The sequence below is a fragment of the Spermophilus citellus genome (assembly GCF_964194105.1).
Source record: "Spermophilus citellus genome assembly, chromosome: 8".
Lineage (NCBI taxonomy): Eukaryota > Metazoa > Chordata > Mammalia > Rodentia > Sciuridae > Spermophilus > Spermophilus citellus.
Window position 1 is genome coordinate 68,939,335 of NC_138189.1, and position 21,896 is coordinate 68,961,230.

The 21,896-nt window shown below is 35.8% G+C and overlaps 1 protein-coding gene across 2 annotated transcripts in view; it reads left to right on the forward strand.

Annotated features, from left to right (window-relative positions):
- Nucleotides 1–21,896, forward strand: part of ARHGAP24 (Rho GTPase activating protein 24) — a 754,850-nt gene that overhangs the window by 266,315 nt on the left and 466,639 nt on the right. Inside the window, exon 1 of one of the 2 annotated variants that reach the window (XM_081303913.1) lies at nt 15,618–15,763. The exons of the other annotated variant lie outside the window; for it this stretch is intronic. The gene's annotated coding sequence lies outside the window, so the exon portion shown is untranslated. Of the gene's footprint in view, nt 1–15,617; nt 15,764–21,896 lie in introns of those variants that run through there. 2 annotated transcript variants of the gene reach the window in all.

The window sequence follows — 21,896 nt, forward strand, 5'->3', positions numbered from 1 at the left end:
AAGTCCTCAGTAAATGTTACTCATGCTTAGTTTGTCTAATCAGACCCCAGATTCCATAAGCTGCCACTATTGTACCTACAAACTCAATTTCCTCAGGCTCTTCACTACTTCAGGATCTTAGAATGAAGGAAAAAGTCTTAGAATGAAGAAAAAACTCTCAGCTTGGCCACAACCTCTGATTTTACTCATAAGGCACATTAAATATGAGGTATACATATTCAGAAGGGCATTTCATCCTATACCCTGTTTACCTATAGTTTTCCAAGACAACAGTTTTACCTTTCAGTGTTTCCTCTGTTTTTAAGTTTAGAGTTGAAAGGAGATTTTCTGCATTATAGGTAACAGAAGGTCGCATATGAACTGGGCAAAGTATTGAACATTTTATCAGCTTTTCTGCTGAATGGGTAAGGGTAAACTTGATCAAAAGAACGTGGTCATGCCATTTCAAATGGAGGGAAGCTCTCTGAGTCCACAGGATGCATTGCCTACTTGAATGCAGACTGGACTCTCCATGCTTCAGTTCTTATGTGGGAGTTCAGTTCCCACTCATGGGTGGGAGTAGTAGCCCAGGCTCATGGATCTCAGGGGAATGACAACCCAAGTCTGTGTGTTGATTTATTTATCACTCCCTTGTCTCAATCTTCTCTCAGGAGATCTCCTTCATCTGCTCTCCACATTGGAGAATTATCTCTGAATCAAAACAGTTCTTCCCAAGTCTCTTGTTATTTATACCAGTTTTTCTATAATTCTGAGCCACAGGCTTTTGAACCTCCTCTTTTGGTAGGTGTTTTGTTGTCTTCCCTGTACCATCCCTGGTCAGAGGCATAAATTAAAGGCACAGGGGAGAGAGGAAAAACAGAAAACAAATGAAAAACAACATTTAGTATTTCAAGGACAGCATCCCATAGTCTAAGTAAATTTCATTACATAGAAGTATCCTGGGACCTATTCACCATGTGAACAATATTTATATGAGAAAAGCATTTGTCGTTTCAATCAAAGTTATCAGGATGTATTTCCTGCTGCTTTAAGTGTGCTGCCAGGGTAAATGAATTCCATCATTCTATTTACATGACCACTAAGGAGTTGAACTGTGTCTTCCTCCATTTCTGAGCTGGGAAGAGCAGGATATGGAACAACCTTGGGCAATGTAATCTGCAAGGACACAGCTCCATTCTGGGCTGGCTTCCTACCTATTTTCCTGTTCACTCTTGAGCTTCTCTTTTTTCTTATAACCACTGTTTTTTTCCTTTTATCAGGGATTTGACCTCTCTCCTGTTGAATGTGACAAAACAAAGTGTTTGCAACTTTAGTCTTTGTTCTCTGTCTTCAAAGTTAGTGTGTATATCTGTGTACATATATAATCTGTGGTCTAGTCCAAAATGAGTGACTCACCTCTGAAATTAAACAATTGGGTTAGGAGTTAATACATCCTCTTCCATCACTCCCACCAGAATTTAGGCACATAACCATGTGTACTGAGACTCACCTCCATTTAGGAGACAACAGAGTTAGTTTTTATGAGGAAAACCATTTTCCTAGGCATAATGTCCCCAGAATGCATTCCAGCATTAAGGTGGGGAGACTGAGAGGAACCAAGAAGAAGAGATCAGACAAGTCTGTGTGTAGGACAACTGCCATTACTTTTCCTCTGAATCCTCTGCAACCCTAACCTTTATTTGTAAAAGGAAACCCTAGGTTGTTTCTGGACTGATGTGTAAAACAAGGATGAGTGGTGAAGAAAAGATAAAAAAGGAAAGTAAATGAATTCTAGAGATAGAATAGGAAATTCAATTTGCCATTTGTTTGTACACACATTTAAATTAAAAAGTTACCTGGAAGACAAGGGAGTGTTTTGCTTTCTCAAATTAGATAAAACTGACACCTGACCGCATTTGCAAGCTTCTCAAAAAATGCCTTCCTGAGGTTTGTGTTAGTAAGTCCTGTTTTTTCATTATTTGCTACAAATGTTCATATTGACTGCATTGCCCACCTTAGTCTTTATATCATCAGTGCTCTTTTGGTTCTTGACTCATGAAGGTCAACTTTTCAGAGAGCATTTAGAGAGAGAATGAGATGGATGCTTTTTCTGGGTGGAGGTGGTAGGGACTTTATGAAAGATGTCCTAAGGCTGAATTGTATGAATAACATGAGCCCTATTTAAAATTGCTACATGTATTAGGCACTGTGTTTTTTAAAATCCACATACAAGTTTAAATTTTATGCTCAAAAAGTCCTATGGGGTAATATCATGACCCCAATGACTTCTAGCTTCAGAGGGCATGCTAATGCACACGACAAGCAAATCTGTGGTGGGGAGACTATTGATTAATAAAGAATAAGCAAGATTAAATCCATTATTAGAATACATATGAACCATATATAGAATAGAATATGTGTGCAGATACATTTATATGTGTATGTGTGTGTGTGTGTGTGTGTGTGTGTGTGTGTGTGTGTGTCTGTATGGTCATGCATCCTTTAACAATAGGGACACATTCTGACTTGGTCCTTATGCAAACATCATAGAGTGTACTTATACAAACTTCAAGGAATGAATTAGCCTACTACACAGCTAGCCTATGTGATATTTGTGATCTATGGTCAATAAATTGTTATATGATATGTGATTGTGGGTGTATATCAGGCAGCAAGTGAAGAATGAATTACTGTAGAAACTAGTACCAAAAACTAACAAAAATTAAGGACAAAAGAAAAATTGCCAGGGCCAATTCATAGTTTTTTTTTCTTTTAAGAATAGGAGGATAGGCTTGCTGTTAGAAGTTTCTAGAAAGTCAGTTTGCATTGATGACACTTTTGCCATGATTTATGCCAGCCTTTTCTTGTCTTCACCATACACCCCACAGGGTGAAACTCCTATGAAGATTCTGGTATGTGCAGTTCTCTCATAATGTTCATGGCAACATCTAGATTGTGTTGTACATTGGAGTATGAGAGTTGAACACTTCTGTTTTTAATCAATCTTCATTATATCCCAAAGATCTGAAATGTCTGATATCCATAAATATAGTATACAGTGTTTGAACCTCTGGGCTTAAAATATGCAAATATTACTGTATGTATTGTTGAAGCTACAGCTATTGGGTGCTGTGATATGAAGGTAGTGGTCAGGCAAGAGGAAGTTGAACTCCTCTTGGAATATATAAATACTGAAGGTTGTTAAGGAAAGACTAATGAATGAAAATAGGAATTACTCAATTTTAATAATGCAATTTATCAGTATCACTATAGAAATCTTGAAAATAGAAAAAGAAAATGTTTAGATTTCTACATTTTGTTAAACTCAAGCAAGGTTATAATAAGGTTGCAGCATAGCTTGTTTATTAGCATTGTTAAAATAATGATCAAGCTAATTAAAAATGAATTATAGTAGAGCTATCTAGATAGACTCATGACAGTCATTTCAATAGGTTCCCTTAAATGGTAACAAAAATGATTAAGCTATTTTTAAACAAGCGCAATCATTTTTATAAGGAATCTTTTATGCACATTTTTCTATTGTATCCATTGGTAAAGTGCATGGCAGCAGATATTTAGACTGTAGGCTCTAGAAATTGCTGTGACCTTGTTGGCACTGCAGTGAATTTTGCGAAGAACTAGTGCTGTTCATACTGTTGGAGCAGAGTAGTTGCAATAAGCATGTGCTGTTCTTTAGCACTTGTCCACCTTCCAAGCATAATGGTAACTCTGAAGGAGAGAGGACAGTCAAGTTAGAGGCCCACAGTCTTTCCATAGTCCTTTTCCCCCAACTCTTGGGACCTCTTTCAATGTCAAAATATTTAAACTTTTCTTCATATATAAGTGGTTATGGTTTTAATATTCTATTGGCTAACAAAGTTATAATGACATGAAATTTCTGTGAATTCAGTAATAATTTGCATTTTATTAGATACTAGTTATACATATGCACGGGCAATGTTAGAAAAAGTTTTGTTGAAGCCTGTGATATTTTCATTCTCAGACAAAGCTGTTATGTTGTCTTCTTTCCCCAGGATAGTGCCACTGATGTCATAATCTAAAAGAGAATATCCCAGGTCCCCATACCAGGACCTCGCTGTGAAGTCTCTCTGGGTGGGTAGTTGGGAAATGTAAAAGTGGGTACTCTGGTCAACACATCTGGGTCTTCATGTTCTTGCCATGCAAATGTCTCTCATAATTTATCACAAACTTCTATTTTATGTATTTGACTTTGTAGTTGGGACACAGTAAAATCAAAGGAAGAATGAAGCTGGATATATATTATTTCCCCCAAATTCTGAATATTGAGCTTTATGTAATGAATAATTCAAAGACTCCTCATCTGGTAAATAAATCTTGACTTTATTGAGCTAAGGAATGATCGATGGTGTTAGTGAACATTGCTCAATGTGGATCATGTACCAATCTTTTTATTGCACCCTTTTAAATAAATAATTCATTTTTTATCTTAAAGCTTTATGAATGTTCAAAAAACAAACAAAGTTTTGATGACTCATTAGCAGCATAATAAGAAGGTTACTGAATAAATGTGTCTCAGTGTCCTAGGTTGTTAGTAAGCTGAGTGTTCATTGACTAGTATTTTATTTTGGAGCAAGTGTGCTTCACTCTGGAAAGGTCTATGTTCAGTGGCAGATTCTTGTAGCTATTAAATTAAAAATTCAACCATAAAGCCACTAATCTTATCTTGATAAAATGCAAATGTAATGTTTTTACTATATTAATGGCTTTGTTTATATAGGTTATGTACACTGGCATATTTTAGAAATATAACTAGTAATTAAAAAGTCAACATGAATATAATATGTATCAATTAATAACATATTTATATTACTAGTATTGAACTTTGGGCCTATTAAACTTCTTTTGCAAGAAAACAATAGTACTAAATATGATAACTTACTAGAAGAAACTATATTTAAGCAAAGATAAATTTAAATAACCTTTTTGTTTTGGAGTTGACATTTTCATTAATAAAGTTAATTAGCTTTACTATAATGTTTTCTTTGAATTTAAATATTAACACAAATCTATGGTCTCAAGAATTCTAAATATGATCTTTTTGTGCAAAATTTAAAATTTAATTAATCTTTTGTTTCTAAATATATTTTTAAAAATCCAGAAGATTATATCAGAAGGAGCTAATGCCATTTAAAAAATATTTATTTTTTTAGTTGTATTTGGAAACAATACCTTTATTTCACTTATTTATTTTTATGTGGTGCTGAGGATCAAACCCAGGGTCTTGCACATGCTCACTGAGTCACAATTCCAGCCCAATGCCATTTTTATACATGGCAAAGAGCTTAATCTTAAATATTTTTCTTATAAAATTAATTTTATAAAGACCTAATGAAATTGACATTTTTACGGTGATTCACCCAAAACAAAAGGGAGGTTAGAAAAAATTGTAATAACTGCTGAATATTTTTTTTAAATTTTTTAAAATACAGTTTATTGTAATGAAATAAGAATATTCTTGATAGATGTAGTACAGGAACTCAGATCCAGGAAGCAGATTCAGGATCCCAGCAGGTGGATAATCAAGGCATGGTATTTTTACGCCTGTAAATTATACTAGTCTAAACATTGTCACTTTTCGACTTTCATAGTAAAGAAAACTTCAATCTGAATGTGTACAGTTTTAGAATTTTTTAAGTAACAAAAGCTACAGGTTAAAATAGAAAGTTTTCTTGCACATACTAGAAGAAAATGAGGGCCCAACACTCTAACATATTGCCTCAGGAACTGACGTCTTTAACAAAACTCCTACAGCACAAGAAGTAAAATCAATAATCAATAAATGGAATGACATCAAGCTAAAAAAAAACTTATTCACAGCAAAGGAAACAATCAAAAGCATGAAGAGAGAGCCTACAGAATAGAAGAAAAGTCTGCCATCTGATCTCAGATAGAACATTGGCCTCCAGAATATATAAAGAACTCAAAATACTTAACACCAAAAACCCAACTAATCCAATCAATAAATGGATGAAGGAACTGAACAGACACTTCACAGATATATGAAAAAATGTTCAACAACTCTAGCAATTAGAGAAATGCAAATTAAAACTCTCCTGAGATTTCATTTCACTCCAATCAGAATGGTAATTATCAAGAATACAAGCAATAATAAATGTTGGTCAGGATGTAGGGGAAAAGGTAAATTCATACCTTGATGGTGGGACTGCAAACTGGTGCAACCACTCTGGAAATCACTATGGAGATTCCTCAGAAAATTGGAATGGAGCTACAATTTGACCCAGTTATCCCACTTCTTAGTATATATCAAAAGGATTTTAAATCAGGAAACTACACTGATACAGCCACATCAATGTTTATAGCAGCTCAATTCACAGTAGCTAAGCTATGGTACCGACCTAGTGTCCTTCAATAGATAAATAGATAAAGAAAATGTAACACACACACACACACACACACACACACACACACACACACACTGGATTATTACTCAGCCATAAAATAGAATGACTTTATGATATTTGCCAGCAAATGTATAAATGTATGGATCTGGAGACTATCATGCTAAGTGAAATAACCCAGTTCCAAAACATCAAAGGTCAAATGTTTTCTCTGATACGTGGAAACTAGCCCACAATAAGGTGGAGGAGAGAGGGGAAAATATAAATTCGGTAGATTAGACAATGGGAAATGGAAGGGAGGGGGCAAAGAAAAAGGAAAGAGTGGAATGAATCTGACATAATTCTCATATGTGCACATATGAAAACGATACAATGAATCTCATCATCATGTACATCCATAAGAATGGATCCTAATTAGAATAAGATATAGTCAGTCCATGTTTGTATAATTACATCAATATGGAGTCTGCTGTCAGGTATAACTAAAAATAACCAATAAAACATTATGTTGCTTTAGGGATATTTATATAATTTTCTAAATTGGTAGCTTATTTCAATGGTTTTAATCATTGTTCCCATATATCTTTATGCAGATTAGACAGAAAGGAGAAGCATTTCACTTTTATACTGATCTAGAGATAATTTTTAAAAGTTCATGTCACAGTAGATTTTCTGGCATGTACCAGAGGTGCTAAATTATCTTAAGCAAGAAAGTACCATCCTTCTGGCAAGGTATATTCCTGTTCACTAACAAATGATCTTAATTTCAACTGAAGAAGTGATAAGTGTATGATTTAATAATTCTAAGTGTAAATATTTTATATAAAAATGCAACTGATTTTTGTATGTTAATTTCCTGTCCTGTAACTTTTTGAAGATTGTTTTTTAGTTCTAACATTTTTTTTGGTGAAGTTTCTGGCTATCTCTATTTATGTTTTGTTAAAAATTTAGAGATAACTATGAAACAAAAACAGTTTTATGACAAGTAATTATTTGCATTTGGGGTTCAGAAAATGATACCCCAAATTATGGCACTTTGGCATGCAGAGTACTTTGCATTAAAGAACTATAGAAGGCCTCAGGAGCAAATTTTCTTTCTGATCTCCTCCTACCTACCTGTCTCTTGTCCCCATTCTTCCCCAAAGGAAACCATAGATACCAGAATTCTTCTACCCAGGTCATAGAAACTATAATTCCCTTTCTTTAAGGACATCCATAAAAACGGAACTATTATTTAAAATTACTTCACCTTTCTGTTTTGGAGATGGCCATAAAGTCTCTGACTCGTCCTTGTTGGATAGTAGGTCATCACGCATTCCAGAGGGATCCTGCCTTATGTCTGGGAGGAAGAAATGCTACAATGGAACGGCCAAGAAGAATCTGACAGGCCTTGCTAGATGTTCTCACTCAGTCTGTTTCCATTAATTTGTGACCTTTTGTTAAGTCAGAGTCCTACATGGCTGTCATTGTTTATCTAATCTAAGCATACAAATAGTTTTTTAAGGATATTTGAGTCATCTTACTGAAGGGTTCTGGGTCGTAAAACTATGATTAAGTAAATTTGTTATGCTAAAAGAATAGAAATTTTCATTAGTGTTGTATTAGGCTTTTTTTTAGTGTAGTATTCAACCCAGAAAATAAGTAAATGTAAACTGATTACCAAAGCTTGGATACTATCATTAAATTCCTATAATTATTTATAGATCATGTTTTTTTCTATTACTTCATGGTTCAAAATGAGAGATTCTGTGCAATGCATGCTAAGAAAACCCATATGAGAAATTTTCACATTAATTATGCTCGTTTTCTTCTGGTCTATACAGCAATGTGTTGAGAATTTAAAGAACAAACAAATAAAAATGTAAAATATATCAAAATATCTTTATGCACTGGTTAAAGTCTAGGACTGGGTATGTCTCATATAACAATATGCCATTATCCAATGAAAAGTAAGCCTTTATTTGTCTGTGAAGATGATGCTAATAACTACTCGAAACTAGATATTAGCTAAGCATAAATTTCCATGTCATGCCATCCTGTCAATATTTCCTTAAAGGAAGATGGAGACATTTAGACCATTTCAATTTCCCCTTTCTTAGCAATTGAATGTCAGTTTCTTAAAGGTACAGGTAATACATGAATTGAATTCATATTGTGTACAGAGCCTTGGATTTAGGGGGTATTAAGCACTTTTTGCCTGTATAAAAGAACTGTCCTAGTACATGGCAACCAGTGACTTCTTGAATTTCCTCATTTCTCCTAATACTTTTCTTTTTAATAAAAGTGCCATTATTGGGCTTAACTACTTCCCCCCTGTATTCTCAATCCCCTGTGGTAGCACTTAAGTATCTACAGTAGTTTACAGGATCTTAAGCAAGGACATGGGCAAATTTTATATTAATTGTGAATGTTTACATGCTGGTTAAGTCCTGCCTTTAGACTTTAGGCTCTGAGTGTCCAACCAGTAGGCTTGATGGGATTCTCCATTCTACTAAGACTCCCACTTAATCCTGCCTGGGTACTGAAAAACTTATGTCCCCACCTTAGGAGTCACTGATATTTTCCTGCCACAAATCTCAATGGCACTGTTCATTCTCTTTTCAGGTAACCTGATAGCCTTAAACCACCCCAGATGTGAACCCATAAGACACAGCTGAGCTTGATCTTGCTGTTGCTAATTTGCAGATGATAAGTACCACTGTCTATCCCCAACCTAGGCTGGAGAGGCTTTCTATAGACATATCGTGAAATGATGTCATTGGGATTCCCAAAGTATCATCTTTCTTTCTGTCACTTGTTTAATTTGCAATTCCCTTTCTTGATGAATTTGGAATCATTTTCCTCAAGTTTGAATCAGAGGAACTTGAATGAAAACTTCTTATGTCCTCCAAAAGTATCCTTCTTCGTGAAGGATACTTCGTGCCTCAGGCTGAAATTCTGGTGCCTCAGTTTCTATCTCTTGAGATGATTTCCTATTACTGTCACTTAGAAGCCTCTTTTAATGAACTCTCCTTAAATAAAGCACACAGAGGAGAAAGTCTTCATTTGAAAATGTCCAGGACAGTTAATTCAGGCTTAGAATCTGAGACCCCATGAAATTTTCCTCTTATTCTCCAGTCTAACCTTAACCAGTCTTGCAAATAAGTCCTTTCACAGTTTGTTTGGTACCACTTTAAAACATAAACTTGAGAAAATAAAATAACTTTGTAGTACTATGGGGGGGGAGTGTTTCTGATTAATAGCCCTCAGCTTACACTGCCCTTTGCTTATTGTCTCCTTGGAAAATCTTCCTAGGTTATTCTGAAATTATTTAAAAATCTTTATAATTTCCATTGATTTCCCAAAAATGTTATTTTTGGTGTTTTTTTTAAATCTTGAGGAACTAGTTATGCATAACTCTATTCCTTATGTAAACATCCCCTGTTTAACTTCTCTATGTCTTTAAAAGCAAGCTTATAGTTTTGATTTTTCTTTAGTCTCACTTTCAGGTCTTAGTTTAAAGATCTTGATCATTTCTCCAGGAACTAATTTTTGAGGCAGTGAATTATCTGAACCACTTACTGTCCTACTTACTGATATTTTTGCCTGCTTTTTGACCAATTCACTGTTTATTAGCACCTCTAACAGATGGTAGGCACAGATAAAAGGGAAAGCAGTTAATTTTGCCATTTGTGAGAAACTTGAATAAAAGATTCATCAGGAAAGACATTAAAATTAATACCTTAAATGGGATTTAAAATTGGTCTGTGGGAGGATGACAATCTCCTTCCTCACCAAAGAGCATAATAACAACGATTGTCAAACACCTGGACAGTATAAGTGACACAGGAAAGGCAAATTGTGCTGTCCTTTGCATAGGAAGATGCCATTGCTGACACAATAGTGAAAATAATCCAGAATTTTCACTGGAATAGCTTGAACTCCAGTTTTATCTCCAACCTGTTTGAAGCTTATGTGATTGCTAATAAAGGAGGATACAGTGTATCTTTTTGTTCTTTCTGTTGTAAAATGTAAATAATGACAGGGTTTTTACCATTATTGCAATCAAAGACATTTATATATGGGAAGGCAATTTATAAGGCATGCTCCTATCATCTTATTATTAGCATTATTAATATGTTGTAATGAGCTATATTAACTCATTTATATTTTCTTACGTAGTTTGCACTGAAAATAGTGTACTAAGTTGAATGCTGTCTGCACTGCAGCAAGAAGATGGCTTTTGTCTTATTTATAATCTGTTTGGATTTAGACAATACAAGGCAATGTCCTCAGCCCCTAGTCTCTAGTTAATGACCCAAATGAGGAAAATTGCACTCAATCAAGCATGGGATCAGTTATGCCTAGTATCTAGGTCCATTAGCTTTCTTATCAGTTAGATTTATGCCTTGACTGTATGTTATCTATCAGTGGGGTAAGAATCCACAATGAAGTGAAGTTTCTTCCTTCCCACTAATTTTCAAGTTATCTGCAAATATAAAAAGCTGGCAATGCAGAGGGGAACAGAATTTAATTGGAGGCAAAAGTATATCTATTATTTAAAGAGCTTGGAATCTAATTAAAATACAATGAAATAAGGATTGTCTAGATAGAGGATAAGACTTGGAATATATGTAACCCTGCAGTTAGACACAAAAACTATGAATGTGAAGAACTATTGATAACTTTTTACATGCATAATAAGGTTATAGAAAACTTTTAAAAGATACATGCAATTTAGGTAGACTACAAGTAAATAATTCTTGAGAAAAGAATGGTACTAATTTCCGTGGAAGTATTTAATTTTCAACAAAACTTAATGAGGCCAGGCGTGGTGAGGCACACCTTTAATCCCAGTGGTTTGGTAGGCTTCGACAGGAGGATCATGAGTTCAAAGCCAGCCTCAGCAACAGTGAGGTGCTAAGCAACTCAGTGAGACCCTGTCTCTAAATGAAATATAAAATAGGGCTGGGGATGTGGCTCAGTGGTCGAGTGCCCCTGAGTTCAATACCAGTACCCACCCCAGAAAAAATAATGAGAAGATTCCAATAATGGGAATAGCTAATCTGCAAAATGGTATGTACATTGGGTATAAGTCCATTTTGCTGTGGATCAAGTACTCAAATGTAATTAGATTGCTAAATATTATAAGTATTATATTCAGAGTTGGGTCTACAAGTGGAAAACTGCATGTCTGGAGAAACATTTCACATTATGCGTGTGCATGCATAATATGCATTTGGACATGTGTGTGTGTGTGTGTGTGTGTATGTGTGTGTGTGATTTGTGCATGCATGCCTTTACTCATGGGTAAGCAGAGAAAAGGGAGGGAGTGTGATAAACTGAGAATGATGGGAATATAAAGGCTGTCTTAGAGAATTTGTGAGTCAGCAAGCACAAAGAAACTTTAGGATAGTGAAATACTTAGGAATGGCATGCAGGTTTAAAGTGGAAGGTTTCTGGTGGGACCTGACTGGGGGAAATATGTTTATCTCAGTAGGGACAGTTTTGTTCTTTAACAGAATCCAGCAACTCCTGAATCTAGGTTTAAAAAACATAAAGGAAAATCATTTTGATAAAGAAACTGAGGATTAAAGTTGGGGCCCAGACCATAGAAAATTTTTGACTTTTTCTTTTGTTTTCCTTTGTATCTTTCAAATTTCATGAGTTGAGCTAACTCATTTTGTAATTAGACAAGTACCAGCAAACACTGTTTTGGAAAAAAATTTAATTATGGATTGTGTGTGTGTGTGTGTGTGTGTGTCTGTCTGTCTGTCTGTCTGTGTGTGTGCCATCTATGCAGGGACACTTGGGGAATGATGGAGTTTTACTTGGTATGCTATCAAAATATATCAATTCAGTAAGAGCATAGTGATACCATGATCCTCTCAAAATCTAAATGGCAACATAACATGCCTGATTTTTAAAACCATCGAGTGACAGCATGTCTGAGATGGAATTAGAGAATAGAAGAAATCCAAAGCTATAGTTGATTATTCTATGCTCTTTCTCTCATTTATTGTCTTTCTTCCAGAGATTTAACACAGTTCATTTTGCCCCATGGTTAACAATAGCAGAACATCCCCTTTCCCTGAATCATGTGATCCAAAGACTCAGGGGAGGGTGGGCCTGAAACTCCCTCATTGCTTTCCACTTTACTTAGCTAAGACAAAGCTGGACTTTGTCAAAAAGGGACTTCCAATGGGAAATGAAAAGAAAAAAACAAAAACAGACGTTTGGAAACAGACATGCTTTAAGGCATAGCTTGCTATCTTAATCCTGAAATCAGATCTTGGCATACTACAGTACCCACATAAGTTCTGCATTGTTGGTGAGAGTCCTTAGGAAATGTTAGGATTTTGGCAATTCTTGACTATTCAGTTTTGTTACTGTGTTTTTTGCCCTCTTTGGAATTTATGCTTTCCTAAAAGAAAACATATTTAAAAAGCCCTAGTATCTTATATTAATGAACAATTGACTGATATGACAATGAGTGATTCTATGTTAAGGGCTTCAGAGAATCTGGCAAGAATCTGGTGGAAAACTTGCAATTTTTAAATTAGCAAAGTATACTAAGACATTTTTATTCCATACTTGTTTAATAGTAACATTTGACCCATATAACTTGAAATATTAGACAAAGTAATTATGCAAATACTTGTTGAGTTTCCCTTAATTAAGATCCAATTAAAGAATGGCATGAAAGGAACAGTATCCCGGGGTTTTTTCTTTATAGTTTTCCTGTTCTTAACTCTGGCAATAGTGATGCTCAAACAACTCGTCTAAGTGTCTCTTCTTTCTTTTTTTTCTCCTGTTTCATTTCTAGTTCTCTGGAATCCCTCTAGTCCTGGAGGTATTACACAACATGCCCCCAAACACTGAGGCCCTTCAAACCCTACTTTCCCTTTATAGCTTTTATACGTTTGGTAGAATCTTCCTCTAAAGTAAAGGTTTAAAACCTTGGAATCTTAGAAAGTTAGTCCTCCCCTTTGAATTATTTTGGGGTTTTGTAGCGTTTGTCAGAAATATGCCTTCGACTCCAAACTGAGATTGACCAGTAAAATTTATCTTTAAAGGATCCTGGGGCAATTCACAGTATAGACTCTGGGGACTAAGTGACAGCACTTCCCTAAGAGCCTGTATCACATCAGTATGCTTCTCAGGTGGGGATAAAACTTAGAGACTCTGGATCAAGAGTTTATTCTCTCCTTTTAAGCTGTTAAGATGCATAGCAGGGATGTCTCCCAGTCTCAACCCACAAAAGAAGAGCAGAATAACATACAGTCTAGTGAACAACCAATCACGTTCTACTTCAGGTTATTCTTTCTTGTCACAGATTCTCTGCTAAATCCTACAAAGACTTCTGAGAAGGGCATAAAATGACCCTTTCTGCAGAGAAGTAGGAGGGGAAGAAGGGACTTGTGTTGATGAATTTAAATCCTCCTCCACTTCCACCTGCCTAATCTTACTTTCTAGTACTTTCTAGTTTAAGAGAATCACATGTATCACATACATCAATGAAATGATATCTAGCATCAGAGGTTGAAGGTTTTGAAAGCAAGGGTAGGGTGTATCAATCTTTCAGACTAGGGACTACCCAGTAACCACTCTGAGTTCAATTTTTGTATCACCTTGAATCTAAATAGCAGTGACAATATTCCTTAGATCCTGAAATAGGTCACAAACATGAGTCTTTTAAATGTCACAAATTTGAATCATACCTTGCCTTCCTGAGGCTTTTCAGTCCATCAGGAGTGTGAAGATTTTGTTTGGTTAATTTCATTGTTTTCCGGTTTTCATCTAAAACTGCCCACTGGCTTTCACCTGCCAGGGAACTGTTGGAACATGTAAAGCCACACGAGTTGATGAAGGTCATTTATTTTCACAAATTATAAAATAGGGTACATTGCTTCTGGCTACAAATTCCACACATTTTAAAAATGGAAATGCCAAGAGAGGTTATTTTCCCCCATAGAACTTAATTTGATTCATTTAAAGGCTGAGAATTCTTCTACCAGAAAATCAGCTTTCTAATAGGACCTCAGTCTGGGATATGGCAGATTGGTTTTTCCAGACAGATGAAAAAGACGAAAGATGGATCAGTGTCCACTGAGATTTTTATTTTTGATGTTTCTAAATCTTGATGTTTCTAAATCTGAATGTGTGTTCATCTTCTCTATGCCTGGATAGCCCTAAAGAGGAGACTCTTGGGTCTTAAGAATTCTGGTGATGATTTTTAAAGAGCCCCCCAAAAGACACCTTTATAAAACTTTTGAAATAATGTGATTGGTGTGCCAAATAATCGCAACTGTAAGATCTCAGTTTGAAATAGACTTTTTTTTTTTTTTTTTTTTTTTTTTTTTTTTTTTTTTTGGTGATGGTGGGAAGAAGGGGTCTACATCCAGAAAATACATATTACTCTGTCATCTTGCATGCCCTGTAATTCTGAGAACTCTAAAGCCATGATAAGGAAATCATATTTAGAATTTCTCTAAGGACCTAACTAGAGGACATTCCATCTAAATACACATTTCTAAGAATAAGGGCTTAAGTTGGAGAAATAAGGTTTTACAGAGACAGTTGGTGGAAACAAATAAAACCGGTGTGTGGGGTTTGGCAAAGAATTACAGAGCTTCTGAGGACAGGAGACAGGCATCCATAGACTCCTATCTGTGACCAACGCGTATCCATGTTACACGTGAAATGAAATGAGCAATGCCAGCTGCAGAGGGACCAAGGCAGGGCGGGTGCTGTCTGGTGGAGGGGAGAGCCAGGCGCCCAGCAGTGTCGCTCGGGCTCCCAGATAACCCAGGCGGTGGGAGGGAGGGGCTCCCGCCGGCCTCCCCAGTAGTACCGAGGCGGCTCGAGTCTTCTGAAGCTGCCAGTTGCCAAATGAAATCTGAAACCCCGGGCTGCGTCTCAGGGTTGGCCCCACTCAGTTGTTCCAGCCTCTTGTACTGTATATTTACACATTCGCACACAATCACTCTTTCTAACTTCTGGGACGACTCTTTGCGCAACTGCTAGGATTTCTCAAGTGCATGTGGCAACTCAGCCCAGCCCCGGGTGAAATCCAACCAGGCTCAGGAGAGTCTGGGAGGCGAGGGGAGCTGTCAAGGCTGCGGCGGGGACCGGAGAGGAGCCAGTCACCACGGGCTGGGGGAAACCCCTCCAACTTTCCGCCGCAGCTGCAGCTCTTTCAGCCGCCGCACATTTGCTAAGAAACCGAGGCTGCGGAGTCGCCGAGTGAATGGGGCTGCACACTTCCCCTTGTTGTGGGAAGTAAGGGAACCTCGCCACCCCTTTTCTTCTTTTTTTTTTTTTTTTTTTTCTTTCGGCGAGTCCAGAGAGGCTTGTCCACCGGAGCAGCCATCATCGCCAATTTGTCGTGCGCTCCGGAGTGGGTAGGTGACGCGTTTGCGGGGGAGTGCGCTGAGCCCGGTGGGAGGGGGCGGCTGGGAGTGAGGCGGGATCCCAGGAATTCAGTGCTGGTGCAGTGTGTGTGTGTGTGTGTGTGTGTGTGTGTGTGTGTGTGTGTGTGTGTGTGTGAAGGCGGGCAGGGAAAATAGCAAGCTGGCGATATGTATTTCTGGCTTACAAAATAGATGGAATTAATAAAAACTCTGCGGTTCAGTTCCCTCTCTTACTATCCCTCCTCCCCTTCCTCCTCGTTTCTGCTAGTGTCTTACAAGAGTTTCTTAGACAACAGCTATACAGAGGTAGGTTTCAATAAATATCTTTTTTTTTTCTTTCTTAACATAGAGCCTTATGGAATTTTTGGTGAATTTTAAGTCACTCAAAAGGTTTTTTGTTAGAATTTTTTTTTAAAGTAGCATTCTAAGGAAGTATCCCATCCACTCTCAAGGATAAACATATAACATGTTCTCAGTTTTTAAAAATAGTTTAGATTGATTTTCTTTTATAAGTCCCCAAATAGAAGGGAGATTATGTTACTCCGAATTCCTTAGAGATATTAGGTTTTCAATATCAACTAGTACCAAGAATCCCAGGTTCTCTGGTTGTCTATATCTATTTCATTTTTTTGAATTAAATATCATCTTCAAGCAATTTCTGTTTTCATCATATTTTATTTTATGTTCCTCTTTTTTTGAATCTTCAAAGCATCATTTCATCTCATTCTAAAAAAGAGGAAATAAATAAATAAAGCAAGATATTTGAAATATAGAAGTTGTAAACGGTTTGGCTATCAGTAAGTAAAGCAATGTGTTGCTGTGTCTACTAGTAAAACAAATTAATTGAAATTCAGAGATATTTGCAGTAGAGTTTAAGAGAGTTACTCAGTTACTGAAAAGATGGACAGACAGATTCAATACCTTCTGTTCCCTAATTCTAATTAGAACTCAAAACTAGCCCTTAAGGGCACATTGGTATTGAACTGGGCATCATAAAACATAGAACATACAGAATTAATGTAGTAGAAAAAGCCAGAAAACAAGTGTAAAGCTGAATTATAAGACTTATTAAGATCTTCTTCTCCCTTTTAAATACTTTCTCTTCTCTAGGAATATTTCAACTCCTAAGAAAGCTTAATAATAAAGCATCTATTTTCATCTTTCCTGACTGCCTGACCTTCGGGTAGCAAGTCTGGAAGTCTGTTCTCTCTAGAGCCATCACTGAGTTGTCAGAGATTTCACCTTAGACATTTTAGAGGACTGAGATATTGACAAAACTCTAAAATAAATAATATCCTCCTCCCACACAGAAGAGGGATGCTCTTGCAGAAAGAACTTTAAGTGGGAATAAGGGATAAACTGTGAGTTTTTAGATCTGGGATATATATCTAGTATGGTACTAGGAAGGAGAATGTTTTCTACTAAATCATTTTTTCTGCATGTGCAACAGACTGTCCTTGACCTTCAACTATATTACTTTACTTGGTTTTATTACTTTATCTTAGGGGTTTGGATTTGAGATGAGCATGCTTTCTTTGTAATATTCTTTTGGGGTCTACATACTGTGAGTCTGAACTATTTTGAAAACAAAAACCTGATAGTAAGTGGGGCAAAAGTAAGTTTTTAAGAAAAAGTAAAAAATCCAGTGCAGAATAAATAGGAATACACCTTTCTAGATAAAAACACAGATTTTGGTATAAAAATGTGTTTGTTTGTTTCTGAAATCCCTTAATCTTTTGCTTGAGATAGTAATGGGAGTTTTCATGTATCATGGTTTTATTTCTTGTATGATCATGGACTCTGCAAGATTAAGGGTGGGGGTGGGGTTGGCAGGGTGTGGAATGTGTGACAGGTGGTAATGAGTAGTTGAGTAGTTTGAGTCTGATTACTTTGCTGCCCTAGCCAAGTGGTGTTTACCAACAGTGCCCTTAAGAGACACAGTGTGACCTACTGGCCCACTGAAGAGTATTTTCTTTCTGGCTGTTAGTGTCAAGCATGGCTTTCTAGTGCTGAAAGCAGCAGCTTTCTGTGAAGTTCAGAACTTGCCTTTGCTTCCTGTTCTTGGTGTGAGTAGTGCTGCAAGATCTTATTTATCTGTGATTTTTTTTATTTATTTAAAAATATTTTATTTATTTATTTATTATTATTTTTTTTAATTTTCCTTTGCTATTTTCAGGACAGTAGTGAACAATGAATTTACCATGAGTTGAGTTTATTGCTGATTCCTTCTTTCTGCTATGTTTTGATATTTTGATATTTTGGTAAAGGTGAATGCTTTGGAAAAGTAAAATGCAGGAGGTGAGTGGAGCCTGAGCCTGAAACTTAGTAGAGAAGGACAGTCACCCAGTTGGTTACACATGGGAGGAAAGGAGGTTGAGGATGATAACCAGAACCTCAGGGATCCATTCTACACAGATCACATTGTACTGAGGAAAAATACTGAAGAGATTTTCAATGAAGAGATGACTGATTACTTTTAAAGCCATGTCTAAAGGATTAAGATTTCTCCCAGATGGAGAAAAATATTTAAAAATAAAGTTGAAATGGTCAACTTAGCCAAGAAGTGAATGTTCCTCATGCAAGGAGCCAGAGCGTCACATTGAGTCTTGCAGTGGAAACCCATCTGTCTTTCCTGTATGAACTGAAATTTTATAACTCTGCTGTTTGCAGCAGCTAAGTATAAGCACATTTGGAAGTAGAAGGACTGTTGTGATGAAGAGTCAAAGAATATTCAGAGGCTACTGTCGATGTGTGTGCTTTTAAAGCAGCATCTACACTTTACTGTGGCATTGCTGTAATGACTCTGTAAACTTCAGATCTGATTGTGCAGTCCCTGTTCAAAAACCTTTGTTGGCTCCTAATGTCTTAAAATGTTAACTCTAAACCTTTAGAATGTTCTATAAAATCTCTTTCCAGTCCTACCTTTTTAGCTTCCTCTTCCTATGCAAGAGCTCCTCACTGTTCACACTTCTGTCTCTTGTACATGGATTAATTCTTCTGCAATGCCATCTTGATAGGAAAGTCCCTTTTGATTCTTGGTGGCACACTTTGAATAGAACTTTCCCTTGGGAAAATTTACCCAATCCAATGCATCAAGAATTCATGATTTTGTCTTGTCTGCTTCCATATGTTTTTCTTATACTCTGAATGATGACATTCAGGTATCACTTAAATGGGTACACATTCTGAGAAACATTTCATTAGGTTATTTCACCATTGTGTAGACAACATAGAGTGTACACGAATCTAGGTGAAATAGCTTATAACACACCTAGACTATATTATAACCCTCACTGTCCTTTATGCCATCTGCCATGGACTGAATTGCTGTGTGAAGCATGACTGTATTTTAATAATTGTTAGGTATCTATTTCCACTTCTACTTTTGAATTCCTCAGGAGGTATATTGGTGGTGAGGAATTACCTGTATTCAAGTGCCCAAACCAGTATCTTAAACACAGTAGGTAATGTTTCCTTAACACATTTTCAAGCAAAGTCATGAATGAATGAAGTGCTGGTGGATTCCAAATCATGCAAATAGTTACATATTAACAGATCATTTTAAAAAATGTCTATTTGGACTCTGAGTTCATTTTCCAAATGTAACAAAGTTAGAAAATATAGTCTGTTTTCTAGACCAGCCCACACATCCCTATTTAATCTCTACAATAGATGAAGTATTGTGCTTGTGCAATTCTAAAGCAAAACAAAACAAAAACTACTGTTGAATCATCTTTTTCTTTTGGAAATCACAAAATGCAACTGAGTTTAAAAATAACTGAAACAATTACAATACATATACATTTTACACAAATATTAATATTGTACTATAAAATCTGTGATCCAGTCCTAGTGGGGGATCCTGGATTTTGCTATGAATACTATTAATAAGGGTAAAATTGGATATACTGCCCGTGGGATGGGCAATAGTCTTAATTAATCAAACAAATCGAAATACTTATTTTTGCTATTTAATAATTATTTTGAATACTAGTGTTTGAGAGAAAGCAGATCTAATTCAGGGAGAATATGGAATGAATGTAGAGGAAGAAATTTAGAGAACACCCTCTTTCATGTTACTGATTCTTTGTTATCTTGATTTTTCGTTCATCTCATTTGAGCATGGAAGAAACAAAGTTTTTTCCTCAAAAAAATTTTGTGTTTGTCTACAATTGTTTCTACTGCCTAATAGGTAGAAAGGGGATTACACTCCATTTGATCCAAAATACAAAAGGGCTTATTTTATTGCTAGATCAGTGTTACCTTTGTTACTTGCACACCTGCTGTTTCGCAGATGGATACTATTTCAATCAAGAAGGCATCATACTTGAATGTCAGGTTCTAGTCAGGAACCTTAAGTTCAAATTACTTCATCATCTCTGGAAATCCTGGAATAACAATAATTAATATTTAAAAGTAATAATCCAATCACTTATTTCTCTAAGTTTTTCAAGCCCTCTCTGTGTCAAATTATGTAACCAAAAACTTGCCTACTCTTCTGACACTACAATGCCTTTGTATTAAAATGTTGTCATTGAACTATGCTGTAATACAATATTCTTTTTAATATAAAAGATATAAGCTGTATGGAATATATCTTAGCACTTTTTGTTACATATTTTGATATTCTTTATGTAAGGATTTACATAATAAATTCATCTTGGTCTTTATGGCCAGAAATTTTAAACAGCATATCTTCTGATTAACTAGTATCTTTTTGTTAAGGAGGAGAGCTGAGAACTAGACCTGATGTTGAATCTCACCCTGGTTAAAATTTTCTTAAGCTATGTTTGCATGCTTTCACCCTTACATTAATGTGTCCATGATACCCACACCATTTGATTAGGCTAACTTTCCACTATGGTGAGGATTAAATTTCCTCACTAAGTACTTTTTAACACTGTTTCAATATTAGGTTAAATATTTATAAATTTTTATTGTGTAATTTTTCTTTAGTATTTTAGAGCCAATAATTTTTTTCCAAGGTCATTTTATGTGGCACCTTGAAACGTTCTAGGTACCATATTTACACTCCCTGATAGAGACAATGACCTTATCCCCAAATATTGCATGTCTTTAAAACCTTAGAAGAAATACCATGTTTTACTAACTTTGAAAGTAGATACTGAAAGCCAACCACGGGTGTTTTCCAACATGTGTATCACCAATGTATAGAAGAATTCTGTCGGGAATGTCTCTGAGAAATGGAAGAGAACATTTTTTTTTCTTAAAAATAAAGCATATAAATAAATTAAAGCTTATAGAATTGAAATTGGGGCTGTCTTCTGCTTGTCAAATTGAACCTTCAAAGAACAAAAAATAATTTTTAAAATTCTCTATGGGGGAAAACAGCTTTTACTTTGTCTTGAATTTTTTGGTCTTTCTTCAAGTCTCATAGACTCTCATAATAATGGTCATTCTATTGAATTAAGTACACAATATGTATCTAGCACTCTATGAAATGTTTTTGCACATATTATTTCTAATTATAGAAGTGATTAAAATTAATAATTCTAGAAAGTAATCTATATTATATCTAATTTAAATATTTTTATTTTTACTCTATGGGAATGTATTAGGCTTATAGAGGTCAAGAGGTAATACAGAGAGTAAGTGATATAGGTTTGGGAATCAAAGCTTTATCTATGGAATCCCAAATTCCTACCATTTGTACTAGGTCTCCTCCCTCTTGGTGCTTTTCAGTTATGAATTTCAAAATCATAGTCTGTGTGTTTCATGGGTTTGACATATAGTTAGGACCCTGGTCTCAAAACAGGACTAGAGACCCAGGGGAAAAATAAATTGGAGCTGGAAAGAATTTCTTTAGCAATAGCAACTGGGAAGGGAAGATAAAGGGGAAGGAGGCAATGGATGATGTGGCAATTAAGAATTCACTCTCTAATAATAGACAGTAGATAAAAATTATTGAAGCCCCACTCTGTGCTAGTTATGTCTATAAGCCCTATTATTATATTGCTTTTATAGAAAGGAAAACTGAAAATCAGAAGATTAGTACTTTGCTGCAAATCAAACAGCCTTTAAATGGTAGTTCTGAGATTCAAAGTAAAATATCTACTCCAAGGGAGCAAACTTTTCTACTACACTTCTTAATTAGACCCTAGTT